Source organism: Mirounga angustirostris, unplaced genomic scaffold, assembly GCF_029215605.1.
Source record: "Mirounga angustirostris isolate CCGP_5_RB_7025 unplaced genomic scaffold, mMirAng1.0.hap1 SCAF_2, whole genome shotgun sequence".
Lineage (NCBI taxonomy): Eukaryota > Metazoa > Chordata > Mammalia > Carnivora > Phocidae > Mirounga > Mirounga angustirostris.
Genome location: NW_026991710.1, coordinates 62729892 through 62746961, shown reverse-complemented (window position 1 = coordinate 62746961; position 17070 = coordinate 62729892). Strand labels below are relative to the sequence as shown.

Genomic DNA, 17070 nt, shown 5'->3' with positions numbered 1-17070 from the left:
GAGCCAAAATCAAGGGTTGGACACTTAACCGACTGAGCCACCAGGCGCCCTATACATGCTTACCCCTTTTAATCTAATTTCCACATGTACTCCAGGTCTCAGTTGAAATACCACTTCCTCAAGGAGGACCTCTTTACCTCCTTGACTAAGTCAGTATTTCCCTGCCTCATGTTCCCAAAGCTCTCCCACTTCCACAATATCAGACTTCTCCCCCCGAGTTCTATTTTTCACAAAAAAGAAAAAGGAGAAAAACGGCACCTTCTGGATTCCAGACTCTTTGGCACATTCAGATCTTTTATATTTCTTCCTAAAATATTCTGAGATAGATATCATAACCTCTCCTTTACAGATGAGGAAACTAAGGTTCACAGAGGTTAGGTAATATTACCAAAGCTTATAAGTGATAGTATCTATATTTGAACCAGTGTCCCTTTGATTCTGAAGCTTTTGTTTTTCCAACCAACCTACTTCTGTACCCACAGCCCTGGTCTATGAACACAAGGTCATATATCACACTAACTCAAGTAGCAATACCAATATGGTGGAGTGGGTAAACTTGGGTTCAAATACCAATTCAATTGCTCCCTAACTGTGGGATCTTGAACAAATCTCTTAGCTTTTCTTGAGTGTCCACTTCCTAACATATAAACTATGGATAAGATAGAACTCAACAGAGTGATAATAAAGATGAAATAAATTAATATACTTATTAGCACAGTGACTGGTACATAGGAAGCACTCAATAAATGTTAGTTATGAGTTTGGTCACTTGCCACAACCTTAACCAGTTGATCATGGTATTTTCTGTGACAGAGGGAGTAGCTGTTGCATTTAGAGCTTTAGAAAATCCCTCCTGGAATCTCCAGTTTCCAAGATAAGGGAGAGTTAACTTTCCCACAGCTTAAATGTTTACAAACTATTCCACTAGAGAGTGCTGTGGAAACTATACTCCTAGAAAAGTAAATAAAAAACAAAAAAAACAAACAAAAAAGAATCTCTTCAAAATGTAGAATAAAATTAAATGTCCAGTGAATGTGCTTCATATTCCAAATTCTGAGGCAATGGAAACACAGGCTTAGCTCTGTAACTCTTCTATTTTTTATACCCAGCTTTCCATTCATTCTAACACAATCCTGTTATAGTGAAAGGACAAGCTTAAGAGCACCCCTATGACAAAATAACCCTCATAAATTTCTAGAGATGTTACCCACAGAAAAAAAGTTCTATAATGAATAAAAAGTCTGACTCATATTTCCACTTTAAATAAGTCAGATACTAGGGAGACCCTGGTATAGCTTAAGTTTGTAATTACATTTTTTCCTCTAAAAATTCTGCTCTCAAAGACTTCATTTCATATTCCTAAGGCAAATGAAGAAAACAAACATTCAAAATGTTTGCACAGGAAATTAAATTATTGTTATACCATTATCTCTCACATTATAGTATTTATTTTCTTGTCTTCCTCCCCAATAGATCATTATCATTCTTTTATAATTAGTTTATTTGCCACCCTCCTTTCCCAAGAGTAGAGACTATTTCTTTATATATAAGTACCCTCGCATTCCCATAGTGATTAAAACATAGCAGGCACTTACAATGTTTTTGACTGAGGGATGGATGGATATTCCCAAATTTAGACAATCACTAGCTATTTTGTGATGTAATTGCTGAAAAGCCAAATATACAGACAACAGCACTTCACTCCCCATGCTGTCCAATAAGTCTTGCACCTGCACTGGCCATTTTCAATATGTACTGAGATCCTGCCTTCTAGACTTAAGTCTCAGTCAAGACTTTTGTTCTGAAAGGGCCCTTCTATTTCTGATGGAATTCCAGGCTCACCTGCCTGATGCTATCATGTTCAGCATGCCAACACTGTACATATCATTTGAAGTTCTACTGCATGTCCTTAATCCCTAACTTTTTTTTTTCCTGTAGCCAGGCTCTTGGCAGTTGGCCTAGTTAAATTGGCCATCCAGTAAATGGTTGAGAGCTGTTCTGACATTCACATTCAACCAGGTAAAACCACATCCTAAAATGTCTGTTTTCAGGCCTGGCCAAGGCCCTGAGTCAAAGACTTCATTACAGGCAAAGAAACGTCACTATTTAATGTAAAGCAGGCTCCTAAGCAGGGGCTATGCCACCCTAAGAAGCATTTGAGAATTTGTTCTGAAGACTGAAGGTTGGGGTACTACTGGCATTTAATGGACAGGGATCATAAATTCTAGATTTCATGTCATGCAAGACACAAAGAAAAACTGTCCCACTTCCACATGACATTCTAATGTCCTACCAAACATCCATGTTAGTGAAAAATCTGTTTATAATTATCTGATTATTTATCCTAACTCTGTTTTACATATAAACACAAAGAACTTATTGACTGGTAATAATACACACTGAATTATCCAGAAATTTAACTATCATGTAACTCAAAGAAAGACTGTACTTTTTTGTTTAGAACTTTATGAGAATAACAGAGGACAAAAAAATATATGGAAATTTAAAAATAACTATGAATATTTTATCAGTATCTCCAACCAAAATTAATTTGAAATTCTAGAACAGAAAAATACAAACAAATGAGATTAATTTTGTTTTTAACTGCATACTGGACATAGCTCAAAAGAATATTGGTAAGTAAGAAGACAGTTCAATAGAAAATATCCAAACTGAAGGACAAAAAACAAAAAGTACAGAAAACAGAAAAGAGCATGGGAGACACATGAAACATGTAAGTTTTAACATATGGGCAATTGAGGAACACATGCAGAAAATTGGCAGAAATAAATTTTTGAAAAAATAACAGCCAAGAACTTTCCAGGACAGAAGAAACACTTTAAGCCATAGATTCAAGAAGTAATAAGACTATCAAGCAGAATAAATATAAAGAAAATAATACCTAAGCATATCGGAGTAAGACTATTGAAAACTAACAGTAAAGAATAAAATCTCTTTTTCCTTTCTCTATTCCTCCCCACCCCCCAGCCCCTAGAAACCACTTTCTACTCTCTGCTTATATGAGTTTAACTTTTTTTTTTTTAGATTCCACCCATAAGTGATACCATGTTGTGTTTGTCTTTCTCAGTCTGGTTTATTTCACTTAGCATGATGCCCTCCAAGTTGATCTATATTGTCACAAATGATAGGATTTCCTTCTTTTTAAAGGTTGAATAATATTCCTGTGTGTATGTACACCACATTTTCTTTATTCATCCACTGACAGTCACTTAAGTTGTTTCCATACAGAAAAATCTTCAAATCTATAGAGGGGTGGAGAATTATCTTCAAAGAAAAACAATAAATCTGATAGCCAACCTCTCTAAAAAAATGATGGAAGTCAGAAAACAAATCTTTAAAGTGATTATTGAAAACAATCACTAAGTTAGAATTCTATACCCAGCAAAAATAGCCTTCAAAAGATAAAAGTAAAATGAAGATATTTTAAATTAATAAAACTTACAAGAATCTGTCACCCACAGACCTGAACATAAAAAAAAAAAAAAGTAAAGGAAGTTCTTCAGGCAAAAAGAAAATGATTAGAGATGGAAACACAGTAATGTAGGAAGGAATTGACAGTAATGGAAAGGGCAAATGTGTGGGTAAATCTAAAAAATAATTGTACAGGGCGCCTGAGTGGCTCAGTTGGTTAAGCGACTGCCTTCGGCTCAGGTCATGATCCTGGAGTCCCGGGATCAAGTTCCGCATCGGGCTCCCTGCTCGGCAGGGAGCCTGCTTCTGCCTCTGACCCTCCCCCCTCTCATGTGCTCTCTCTCTCTCTCATTCTCTCTGTCTCAAATAAATAAATAAATAAATAAATAAATAAATAAAAATAATAATTGTACAAAACAAAAATAATAACATTTTGTGGGATTTAAAATATATGTAGACATAAACTGCATAACAATAACACATAAGACAGCAAAGGGTTAAATAAAAATCAAGTGTTTCAAGGTCCTAGTCCTAGTTGGGAAGAGATAAAATAATTACTACATGTTGTAATCTCTAGGATTATCACTAAACGAAATAGTAAAAGCATGTATAACTAACAAGCTAAAAGATGGGGAAGTGAATTTTGGATTGATTCAAAAGAAGAAAAGAGAAAAAAAGAAACATAGAACAGTAGAACAAACAGAAAACAAACAGTAAGATAGTAAATATAAACCTTCAAATATCAGTAATTACAGTGAATGAAAATGTTAAAAGATAAAGATTGTCAGTTTGGATAAAAACAATGTAGTGGATCCAATAACACTGAGAACCATTATTATAAAGTATCAATTAAAGTCTCAAAAATAAAGCCCCAACTTGTATATATGTATATTTGACTGCCTCATTCAAAATGGAATTTCAGAGACTAAATCTTTCAGCAATTCAAGTCACCAAGAATTTATAGAGGATCTATTGTTCTTCTAAGCAAGTGAGAGATACAGAAAAATACAACCCCATCCCTTACATATGCACTTGAACTTGAAATACAGTTGAAGAAGTAAGACTTTTAAAACAATTAGGGAACAAAGGAAAAGAATAATTGGAGAGAGAACAAAGTGCGGAAAAAGAGCACTGGATTAGGAGTTAGAACCTGCCTTCAGCAAGCTGGGCACACTAGACAAGTCATTTGCCAGAACCTCAGATTCTTCCTCCATAAAATTCAGAGGTTAGGTCACAGTGTCCATAATCTGTAGATGAATTCTGGAGTCATACATCTGGGAGTTGAAATCTAGCCCCCTGACTAAATAGTTACAGAACCTTAAACAAAATAATTATCCTGACAGCCTGGGTTTGCTTTTACATAAAAATTTTAAAGATAATAAAATATCTCTATGGAAGAATATTAGGAGGATAAATTAGATAACACATTTTTGATTCCTCAGCACAGTGCCCAACACTTATAGGGTAGAGCAGAGGCTCCCATTTCTCCATCCTTGGACCTTTCCTGTATTCCAGATAAATCTCTATATGACCTGTTTCTCAGAGAGATCATCACCGTACACCTCCGTGCAGAAGTTACAAAGCAGATCATCATCTGCTGGATTTCTTTTTTCTGATGTGTGCATTTTCATGACAAAGTTCATCAATATACAACCACTCCTAATGGGCAAGCAAGTTAGAAAGCTTACTTTTCAAAATAAGATCCCATAAAGATAATGCTTAAAAAATCAAACACACAACTTTCCAAACCCCATTTTAGAATGTCCATTTTAAAATGTCATTACACAAGTTATATGTCCACACAATAATCACAGCTACTATTTACTAAGCAACTATTACACACATGTATTACATATGTGTGTGTTACATATACCTGTATCTGTATATCACAGGTGCATATAAACGCATATATATACCTATAATATATATATTACATAGAAATGTGTGTATACATGTATGTATTTACATGTAACATTTAATCCTTGCAAAAATCCTGTTAATTACTTAATTATTGCTTCTGATTTACAAAAAAAAAAAAAAAGAAACCAAAACTTAAAAAAAATTGTTTGGTGACATATTAACTGGGAAATCCAGAATATGAAACCAGGACTACTTGGTTGCAAGAACCATGCTCTTTCAACTAAAAAAATAATAGTTCTGGAGAGAACAGCTCTTGACAGGCTTGTGCATAACTGATCAACTGACCTAACTGACTTTGGCTGCTATTGCCACCTCCACACCTCCTCCTTGCCCGTGGCAAGGATTTCTGCAAGTGAGGGAATCTGGGACCAACAAGGGTAGCCAGCCCTGCCTCAGCAACCTTATTCTCAATATCTTACTCAAGATCTTAAGCTTCTAAAGAAACAAAGACAGCTTCTCCTCTGGAAATGTTTGAGGACGCTTTCTATAAAGCCACATGGCGTAATAAAGTAATGACGATATGGTAACAGAACTGTACCAGACAACACTGCTCAAATCAACCCTCTCGATCTTGGCAACTGAGAAGAGAGTACAATAATTACACAGCTGCAGCTATTTCCATTTCCTGGGTTAATAGTGGAAATATTCTTCTAAAGTTCTAAGTCAGAGATGGTAAACAGGTTTTCTCACATATGCCAGCTCTGCAAAAAACAAACAAACCAAACCAAAACCAAAACCAAAACAAACAAACAAAAAACACTTAAAATGCTGTGTTGAGGATTCTGAAGCTCTGTCCAGGCAGGTTAAGTGAGAAGGATTACTATTGTATGCCACGGGCTCAGGGTTAAGTCGTGGGGAAGAGCAGAAGTTCCCCTTGCCGTTAGATCCCACACGCTACAGCCCACATAATCTACCCTAAAGGATTGTGCACCACTGTCACTCGATTCATGAATTAAAGTGGAAAAAACTGAAAAGAAAAAAGAAAGCCAGCTTGGTTGGGCCAAAACCACAGAGATGATTAATTTTAATGACGAACTAATCAACTACATTTTACTTCCCTTACTTTTCCATGAAGCTATTCAACTCTTTCCAGACATGTAAACCTTCCCTCACTCATAAGTAGTTTACAAACGGGCTTCTGTTCTGCACCAGCTACTGTTCCCCGTAACATCCTGGCACAAGCCACGACTGGCATATGAGGTTAGCATCTTCACCCCCATTCCAGACCAAGAGGAAATTAACTGCCAGTTCTGATGGGAATGACATATTGACTAAGTACTTAGGCCAAGCAATCCACTCCCTCAGTCAGCAAAACACACCAGTGGTTGCATTCTCTAAGAATGCTTGATTAGATTTGATTTGCTTCAAGCCTCCCTGTTTGCCAGGAAGCCACTGAAGAGAAGCAGGTATCGGGTGTCTCCGAGAAGACCCTCCCAGGGTTCACTGTTAAATCCAGAGGCAGAACCCAGAGCAATTACACTTCTAGTACGATTACCAGCATCACCCACTCCCTGCCAAGTGAGGAGACTTGGCAGCTGAATAATACAGCTTTCATTTTACATTTCCACTCCAATTAGCTGACAGTACTAGTCAATTGGCTGAATCAAACAAAATGCAAGAGAAGTTGAAAGGCCTCTATGTGGTTTACAGAACTGTGCCTTTGAGAACAATGAAGAGATGAAAGGGACTGAAAAGAGAATTAGGGGACCCACCACAACAAAAGGGCAGGTTGCAAAAAACCCACAGGTGGTGCGTATGGTTCGAATGGTGCACCGGAGCTATTTAAGCTTAACACCCGTCCCACCTACTGTTTGTTTGACTAATGGTAAGAGAATTAAATCACTGCCCCGGTAAGGTCTGGCTGGGACTCATTAACATTACACAGTTATATACACATGCAAAAGCACACATTCTCCCGAGAACTAGCCTCTCCAGTCCTGCCACACAGTCAAGATTTACAGAGAAGTTACCGAACTGAATGCAAAGTCCCACTAGTGTTTAGGGACTGTGGAAAGAATAGGAGACAATGACTTTCGGGGTGGGGGTGGGGGAGTCACAGTCTCACCAATAAGAGGACATGCACACGGGAAATAAGGAGACCATAGAGTGGCAGCAGGGGCGATGGGGAGGGTGCGGCAGTAACTCTGAATCACTGAGCCATTAGAATTTACTGACCAGTACCAGAATCCTAGGTGAATCCCACAGAGGGGTTCTAATAGATTCCATTGGAGTTTTCAGAAGTTCTGGCTGGAAAACTGCAATAACTCTTCCAGAGCTGAGCAGAATCAACCAGTGCCTCAGGCCCAGGAATAGTCCAGACTGAACCCAGCAAGGCTCCACAGTGCTGCCCTGCTCTCCTATATTCTTCCAGAGCTTACAGGAGGCTCATTACAGCCCTTGTAAACAGCCTGGGAGAGTTCTGTCTGGTCACACTGTGTACAAGCCTAAAATTTCCTGCCCCCTTGGGGGAATGATTCCTTTAAAGACAGAACATACAGTATAATTTGTTTCCTGGGCTTCATCCAAAAGACACTATTTCAGCCTTTATCCATTTGGGGCCATGTGATTGATATTTAAATTTTTTTTTTTTTAAGATTTTATTTATTTATTTGAGACAGAGAGAATGAGAGACAGAGAGCATGAGAGGAAGGAGGGTCAGAGGGAGAAGCAGACTCCCCGCCGAGCAGGGAGCCCGATGTGGGACTCGATCCCGGGACTCCAGGATCATGACCTGAGCCGAAGGCAGTCGCTTAACCAACTGAGCCACCCAGGCGCCCCAATGTGATTGATATTTAATATGGACTGAAGAGGTTTTGTGATCTTGTCCTAAAGCTGAATGTCACATGTGGGAAAGAGGAAAGCGTTCATTTGCAAATCAGGGTCTGCCACCCTCTTCTAGGAGGCTGGGGTCTCACAACTCTCTGTAGATCCGTGTGTCCAGGAAGCACGTGCTCCATGCACACTGGGTGGCTCACCCTAGACACTAAAGGTTACAGGATGCTAAGCCAGGCTAGAGCAAAGAATGAAATGAGGTAGGACAACTCTTACAAAGTCTTTAAATAGCATGCTACTTAGCTGATCTGCATAGGTAAAGACAGGACATATGCAAATTTTTAAGGTTTCTAATACATATGCAAAAATACCCTCACAGGTAACTTTACTTCAAATATCAATTAATTAGCCCAGAAACTGTTTACTATCACATTAACTTTGTGTACATACAAGGATTTGTTGCAGAGAAGGAAAAAAAAATCTTAAAACACTACCAGAGACCATTAAAAAATCTGGTATTTTTAATCTTTATAGTAAATTCTATATTCCCACTTATTTTTTAGCTTAAAAAAAAGATAGCTGGCCACATATTATTTTTTATAATAAACATGTGCTAATTCCTTTAAAAAAAAGAAAAAGAAAAAATGCTACTAGTATTCTTGAAATTTCTGGAAGTTTGCCTACCTGACAAGTTGAGATGAGCTCCTAAATAAAATGACTGGATAAAGAGGAAGCAGGTAAACTCAATGGATGCGTTAACCCCATACCTCCGGATTAGATGACCTCCGGATTAGATAATTTACTGTCCAAACAGGCTCTGATGCCTTATTGCTTTGCTCATCCCTTAATTCATTTAGACCATACCGAACATGAGAAATATGCTAACAAATTTTCTCCATTTGGTTCTGGGAAAAAATACCTTGTCCACAATACAGGAAAATCACCACTACAGTTAAAGACAGGATCATAGCTGTATACGTAGCAAATAACATATTTTTTGAGAAGTGCCTAGACTTGCCTCAACTTAGACTTTGTGGTCCATACGGTATCTATCCTAACTACTCAATTCAACTTTTTCAGTATAGCAGAAAATAGCCATAGACAATATGTAAGTGAATCAGTAGGTTGTGTTCAAGTAAAATTTTACTTACTAACCTATCATTTTCATGAGATATTTTTCTTCTGATTTTTCAATGATTTAAAACTATAAAACTCATCTTTAGCTTGCCAGCATCCATAGACTGGATTTGTCCTGCAAGCTCAAGCTGGGCAACACCTGATTGACTACATGAAAAAAAAAGAGAGAGAGGGAGAGGAAAAGAATTGATCAACAAAATAGATTGTGTTTGTATCATTCCAGAGGGTGAGGGATGGCCTTCAAGGTTCCTCAGCAAAATAGCACCTTCTGGTCAATTTGGAGTTGATAACATGAAAGGAATCTTGAGTTAATCGCCTACTCCAACCACATCACTCCTGTCCCTTGACTCTTGGGCCTACTGATAAAATTCTAGCCACTGTTCCTGTCCTTGAGCTGTACTAGAAGATAGGGGACAAGCAAGATTGTCATCCCAGCTGTCAGGAAGAAAGATGGGCTGTCATTACCTGATTCTAAAATGAAATGAAAAGTATTAGTGCTTGGATACCTGCCTATCACAAAGCAAAGCAACTCATTTTCTGCAGAGAAAACAAAAGGAGCTAACTTCTGCCAATGGAAAGATCCATTCATGAAATTTATTATCTATGGAGTGGCAGCAAAAATAGGCCCAACGAAATGTTAAGTTCCAAATTTGTAGCAGCAAGGCAATTACTTATCTTGACATCTCAAGTAAACTCTGGAGAAAGCTCAACCTTCTCCACAAAGTTTATTATTGTTCCTCAAGGAAGAAACAGATATCTCACACAAATCTATTTTAAATCCAACATGTTATTTAGATGCTTAATCAATTTGACCTGGCAGATGGCTCTTTTAAATGCTTTTTAAAAATACATTTTGTTTAAGTAGTGTATATGTGTATATATACATACACACACACACATATATATATACACATATACACACCCAGGATCAATTGTTGCTAGGTCTAGAAGAAAAAGTAATTAGGAAATATATTATTTGTGTTTCAACTTCCACTATTTATAAGCAGATAATACGTTTTTGGTTTAAAAAATTTGCAATGTTCTGATTTTCTAAAACAATGTCTCTTTGGTATGAAGTAAAACACACTCATGAAAATTCAAATAGAATTCATTTGCTAATAGACAAAAGTGGTCTTAAATGAGGTAGAACTTCATTCTTAAGCAAACAAGTAATTCACTCTGAAACAGATGTATAAATAGGACCACAATTCATGGATATGTTAATTGTTCTTCCCTAATAAGAACATTAAATAGCATTTGATTTATAGCATGAAAAAATAAAATCACCTTCAAGATGAGAAAGAGAAAAATCAGCAAAAGAATGCAATTACCAGACAAGCACCTCCTGAATTATAGCTGGAGCTGAAACCCCATATTAGTGAAAATGAAGCCTGAAACAGACAATGTTTCCTCTGTGAGGACAGAAAGGAATATGTCTTCTGTAATTTACCAATCCTATTTTGTGACTTGAAAGGATAAAGAATTCATTTTAATGACCATTTCCTAAGAAATCTCACATTTTATATTTGAAAAATCACACAAAGAGTAGGCAGAGTTCAGAATTTGTCGAGGCAAGAAACCTACATGTACCTTTTCTTCATCCCCAACAGTTGATTGATTTCCCCCTCCTTCCCACAGGATAAGGGTGGCAAGTGGGTTGCTCTGGGTTTGGAGGGGTTCAGGACCATCATTTATTTCAAGATCTCTAGGAAGAGTGGTTTGATTAATTTTGGGGCTAACCACAATTTTAAGAGCAGGGTCAAAAGGATGGTGGGTCCAAAAATTCTACAGAGTAATTCTCTTAGATCTGCCCTTAGACAAGATCTGAGAGTTAAGTCATAACCTGAGTTTCAACCAACTATCATAAGGCAAACAATATGCACTTGACTCTCAGTCCCCACATAATCCCCTGATGTCACTCCTACAACTGTCCACCCCTGACTTAGTGTTGCAATATTCAGATAATGAACTGAGCTGTACTAGGAAAAATTGTAGTCTACTCTTCTCCAGAATAGCTTGAACAAATCATAGCAAATGTAACATATTTCCAGATATACTCAAAACTCACCACACTCTATGAACAAAAAGTGAGTTTTAGGGAAGCATAGTGTACTGTATTTTAAACATAGATCCTTCTAAGACTATTCCCTTCTCTCTGTGTGTGTTCTCCAAAACAAAGCTTAGGAGTCAAAGAGATATGACCACGATGGATGGAATTATCATATTTCATTCAGTGAAATATTAACTTATAATAATTTATATTTTTGATGTGCATGTGTAAGAGAGACAGATCTTTTAAGTTCATAAGTCGAAGGGGATAGAAACTTGCAATAGCTATTGTCCAGTGAACTAATGCCTAGAATCTGACACAGTACCAAATGAAATTATTCATCAAAATGGCAGTGATAATAGCAACAGATCCCGCCAACCTTGAGGAACTGCCTTCATAGGTAACAAAATAAACATAGGGACAAGCAGACGAAACACAGGAGGGGAAGAAGGCAATCTCTTATCTCGATACTGAGTCTTCAATCAGCCCCCATCTCCCTGGCTCCAGTATCACCTCCACTCCAGGCCACCTCTCACCTGGGCTGTGGCTCCCATAGGTAGACCTGACAGCGCACTCCTCTTCCAGACACGCCCTTCAATAATTTTCCCCGTAGCAACCAGACCGAGTGTCTTAAAACACAAACTAGATCATACCTTTCTCACACTCAAACATGTCAGTGGATTTTCAATGCTCTTAACAAAAGTCCAAGTTCTTTACCATGGCCTGCCAGGCCCCTGCTCTGGCTTCACTCCTCTCTACTCCCCTCTCCCCAGTAGTCAGATTGACTCCTTGAGAATGCTTTCCCCTGGCCAGGCATTTCCTGGCCTCGGCACAGCCCCCCGCTTCTCCTGCCCAGGCTCCTTTTCACTCTGAAGGTGTCACCTCCTCATCCATGTCCTCTTAGACTGCCCTCCTCAGTAGGCCCCTATTTTTCTCTACCATGGCTGCCTGTTTCCTTTCACGGCATGAGAACAACTGGAAATCATTCTGTTGTCTGTTTCACTCCCTGGAACATAAGGCCCTGAGAGCCTAAACCATGCCCGCTTTGTCTACTGCTAAACCGCCACTACCCAGAACTGTGGTTATTTGTGGAATGAGAGAATAAATTATGTCCCTCCTCTTCCTCCTTCCTTCCCTTTCTCTCTCCTATCATAATGAAGGTCTCTAAGAAATACACAACTCACCAAAGAATATATATTCTTAGTTAGCTCATTCATTAAATAATTCCTTCACACATACATTCACTCTCAGATTTACTCATTTATGGTAAATATATATTGAGCCTCTACTGTGTTCAAATCATGGGAAAAAAGGCAGGAAAAGAGGTATTGGATATGTGTTTTGACTAAAAATATAGAACAATAGCTAAATTAATCTATACTGAGTTAATTTAAATAGGAACATGGGCCAGATGTTTGAAAGAGAAGCCTTCTGGGACATATCTAGACAAGCCTGGGGTCCCAACCATTTTTTTTTTAGATCTTTTATTTATTTATTTGAGAGAGAGAGAACGAGCAGGGGGGAGCAGCAGAGAGAGAGGGAGAAGTAGACTCCCCCGGAGCAGGGAGCCCAATGTGGGGCTCGATCCCAGGATCCTGAGATCATGACCTGAGCTGAAGGCAGACGCTTAACCGAATCAGCCACCCAGGTGCCCCTGAGGTCTCAACCATTGTATGGGGAAAAATAACTTGTTTCTCTTTGATTTAATTTTACTTCATTCATTCATTCGCTTGTTTAATAAATATCTACACTGTGTCTCAAGCACTGTACCAACTGGTGGGCATACCAATGGCAAATGGCATAGCAGGTCAAGAAGAAAAAGTGCCTGGAATTTGAAAGAAATAATGATATGGCATTTTAGGTCCTGCAATAACCTCAGGGAAGGATAGTACTCAACCAATGGCAGATACCCAAAATACAAGGAAGCGACATATTCCAGAACCAGAAAAGAACTTTTCACCTAAACAACATGTTATACACACCCATGTTCATAGCAGCATTATTCACAAAAGCCCAAATGTGGAAGCAACCCAAGTAACCATCAACAGATGAATGGATAAACAAAATGTGGTATACACATACAGTGGAACAGTATTCAGCCTTAAAAAGCAAGGCAATTCTGGTACATGCTACAACATGGATGAACCTTGAGGACATTATGCTAAGTGAAACAGGCCAGTCACAAGAGACCAAGACTGTGTAATTTCACTTATATGAGATACCTAGAGTGTTCCAATTCACAGAGACAGAAAGTAGAATGGTCACTGCCAGGGCTTGGGGGTAGTAGGGAATGGAGAGTCAATGGTTTAGTACAGAGTTTCAGTTTTCCAAGATGAAAAGACTTTTGTGGATTGGATGCCAATGTAAATATACTCAACACTACTGAACTGTACACTTAAAAATGGTTAAGATGGTCAATTTTATGTTATGCATATTTTACTGTTATTTAAAAAAAAATTTTATAGACCACAGCGAAGTTAAACAGAATAGCTGAGATAGCCATCAGGTGGGTTCTAAACTTCAGTTCTTCCTGCATCAGACAGGCAGGCTGACACACTGGCTAGTGGACCAACTGCTTTAGAGAAAGATGGTACCTCTGACAGGATCATTGATTTCAAGGAACACAGACTCCTGGATCATAACATCTAAGAGGACAGCCTTTGTGCAAAGAAAGCTGTCTCTTTGTCCCCTAATTCTGTGACAAGGGCCCCTCAGTTCCTTCGAGGCTGCTGAGAAATGACTGGCCAGTGATGCTGTGTGAGGACAAACAAATTAAAATAAATGACAAGCAAAAGCCAGGTAAGGGCTCCACAACTCACTTGCACAACAGCACATACTATTTCTCTTGGTTATGAATGAGTAAATTAATTGGTCTTGGCACAAGCAACTTATTGGCTTGAGGAAAATTTCTGCTGTAAAATCAAAAGCACTCTTCACATGCGGCCCTCAAGGAAGCCTGAGAGGGATCCATGAAGGGGGCTGCTTTTATCAAGACGCCTGTGGGATGTTCAGACACAATAAAGGATTTGCTTTCAAATTCTCCAGCAAAAAATAAAAAACGGGAAAGGCAGATGAAAAAGATTGCCAAAATAAATAATTCTTGAAACTAAATAAAGACTGCATAGGGTTCATTTTTTATTCTAATTTCGTGTTTACTTGAAAATTTCTGTAATAAAATTTCTTTTTAAAATGTGCATGTGGCAGAACAATTTATGATAGGTTGTGGATGACTTCAAGACAGACACAGAATTTAGAGTATTCCTAGCCCATCAAGATACCATAAAATTAAGCAGGAAAATTTATTGCTGATAGACTGTTACGGTGTCTTTGCCCAAATGAGTCACAGAACACAAGTGCGCAGGCTGGGAAAGGGAGCAAGAAATAAGAAAGGAGACTTCTAGCCTTTGCCTTTTTCAGCTGTAGCAACCAAATACACCAGGGGAGCCATGTCAGTGAAGTCAGCTCCCCCACCAAATCCCCAGAGCCGACTACTTTCCTAAGGATGCAGAGACCTTATTGTCTCACACTCCAGCTTTTTTCTAAATCCAGTGGCAACCATAAATAATGAATCCAACACCTGTTAAAATTGTCCATGCACATGTGATTCCCAAGAATACACATGAGTGTTTCTAACTTGGAAAAGCACCCACTTTGTGGCCGATTAACTTTTTTTTTTTAATTTTATTTATTTATTTGACAGAGAGAGAGAGAGAGAACACAAGCAGGCGGAGTGGCAGGCAGAGGAAGAGGGAGAAGCAGGCTTCCCTCGGAGCAGGGAGCCCGATGCGGGGCTTGATCCCAGGACCCTGGGATCATGACCTGAGCCGAAGGCAGACACTTAACCCACTGAGCCACCCAGGTGCCCCATGGCTGATTAACTTTCAGTCTAAGGAGGTCACAATTAATGAAAATTGAACAAAAGCAATAGAAGGAAATTTTCCCCTGGTCAAGAAGAATACTCAGTGTTTGCTGAGTTAATGAATTAAATAAATAATTATTTAAAACCATCCTGGGTGACTGTCTACTGCCTTCTTCCTTTCTGTGGTTTCCACATTTGATACAGAAACCAGTTAAAGTTTCACCCTTTGAAAGTTCATATTCTTCCAGCAATCAACTACATCTGCTATACACTTTAGTAATATTTATCCTGATTATAACAGCTCTACACACTTAGTCTGGAAAGCTTGGGAAATATGACATGAATAAAAGACCCCAAATAACCACTTTCATCATTTTGGTTTCATTCAAACCTTATAGAGACAAACAAAAGAAAGAAATGTCCTAAGGGGAGATGCTGGTAAAAACAAAACAAAACAAAACAAAAAAACCCAAAAACTAAATTTCAGTTATAAGATGAGTAAGATCTTAGATTATTATATATGTAAAATCATCATCGAGCCATACCCTGAAGGTTAGTGCACTGTGTGCAGCTTACTGTATAAGGATTTGCTTTCAAATTCTGGGGATCTAATGCACAGAATGGTAGCTATAGTGGGAGTGTATATGTATACACAACTATACAACTATATGTATACACTCCAATATATGTATATTGAAATTTGCTAAGAGAGGCGATTTTAGCATTCCCAGTATGCACACACACAAAATTTGTAACTGTGTGAAATGATGGATGTGTTTATTAACTTAACTGTGATAATCATTTCACAATGTATGTGTATATCAAATCACCACACTGTACACTTTAAATATCTACAAATTTGTCGATTATACCTTGGGGTATAAGTCTGGGAGAAAAAAAGAAATAATGTCCCAGCCTCTTTTGCAGCTAGGTGTGTTCATCTGGCTGTTTCAGGCAATGGCAAGTCAATGGAATGCTGTGTGTAACTTAGGGGTCATGTCCAAGTGAACAGAAGAAAGAGACACATGTCCCATTATGCCCATTTCCCTTGGAATGCATATGTGGGGGTAAGCCTTTGTAACATAAATCAACAGGATGGAAGAAGTCTGGGTCCCCCAAACTACGCCTCCAGTCCTGGCAGGCCACTCAGACCTCAACGTTCAGGTTGAAAGCATTTATTTCTCCAGGTACCAGAAGTGCTGGCTGGAAATTGGTCTTAGCTGAGGGGAGCCGCCCTATTAATATTCCCCCATTGATTTTATGTATGACATAAAAGTTGTCATTTAAACCATTTTTGAGGCTACAAAACAATGGGGGGATATTAATATAGACATAATTTATATATATATATTTTACCACAATAAAAAATCATTTCCAAAAAATAAAAGCCTCATTTAATGTCAAAGCTTTACTTCAGTCCAAGTCCAAGAAACAATCTGATGAAGTCAATCAACTGCCTGAGCCCTTGGGACCCTAGGGCTGAGAGATCTGAGGGGAGAGAATGTGGAGTGAAGCTGGAAGGGAAAGGGGTTCAGGCAAACATGTGCCACCTCCCTGCACTTTCTTCACGGACCCTGTGGAATCCTAATGATCATGTATGTTTCATAGCAGCTAAGTGTTAGTCACTGACTAGTGATCATGTAAGTTTGAAGGCAGTGTTTTAGTCACTTTCTCTAAGTGTCAGAATCAGCCTCCTGACTCCCTGTTTTTTTCAATGATGTCACATAAACTTTTCCAAGTGACTTCTTTTCTTTTTTAAAATTTATTGAGGAATGGCATTTATACAGTAAGCTGCAAACAGTGCACTAACCTTCAGGGTACGGCTCAATGATGATTTTACATATATAAAAAGCCATGTAACCACCATGCAGGTCTAGGCAGAGAACCCCAGAAGTTTCCT

General features: G+C 38.5%; 1 protein-coding gene across 5 annotated transcripts in view; it reads right to left on the bottom strand.

Moving 5' to 3' along the window:
- FRAS1 (Fraser extracellular matrix complex subunit 1) overlaps positions 1-17070 on the bottom strand; it is a 420408-nt gene that overhangs the window by 269675 nt on the left and 133663 nt on the right. The window lies entirely within an intron of this gene.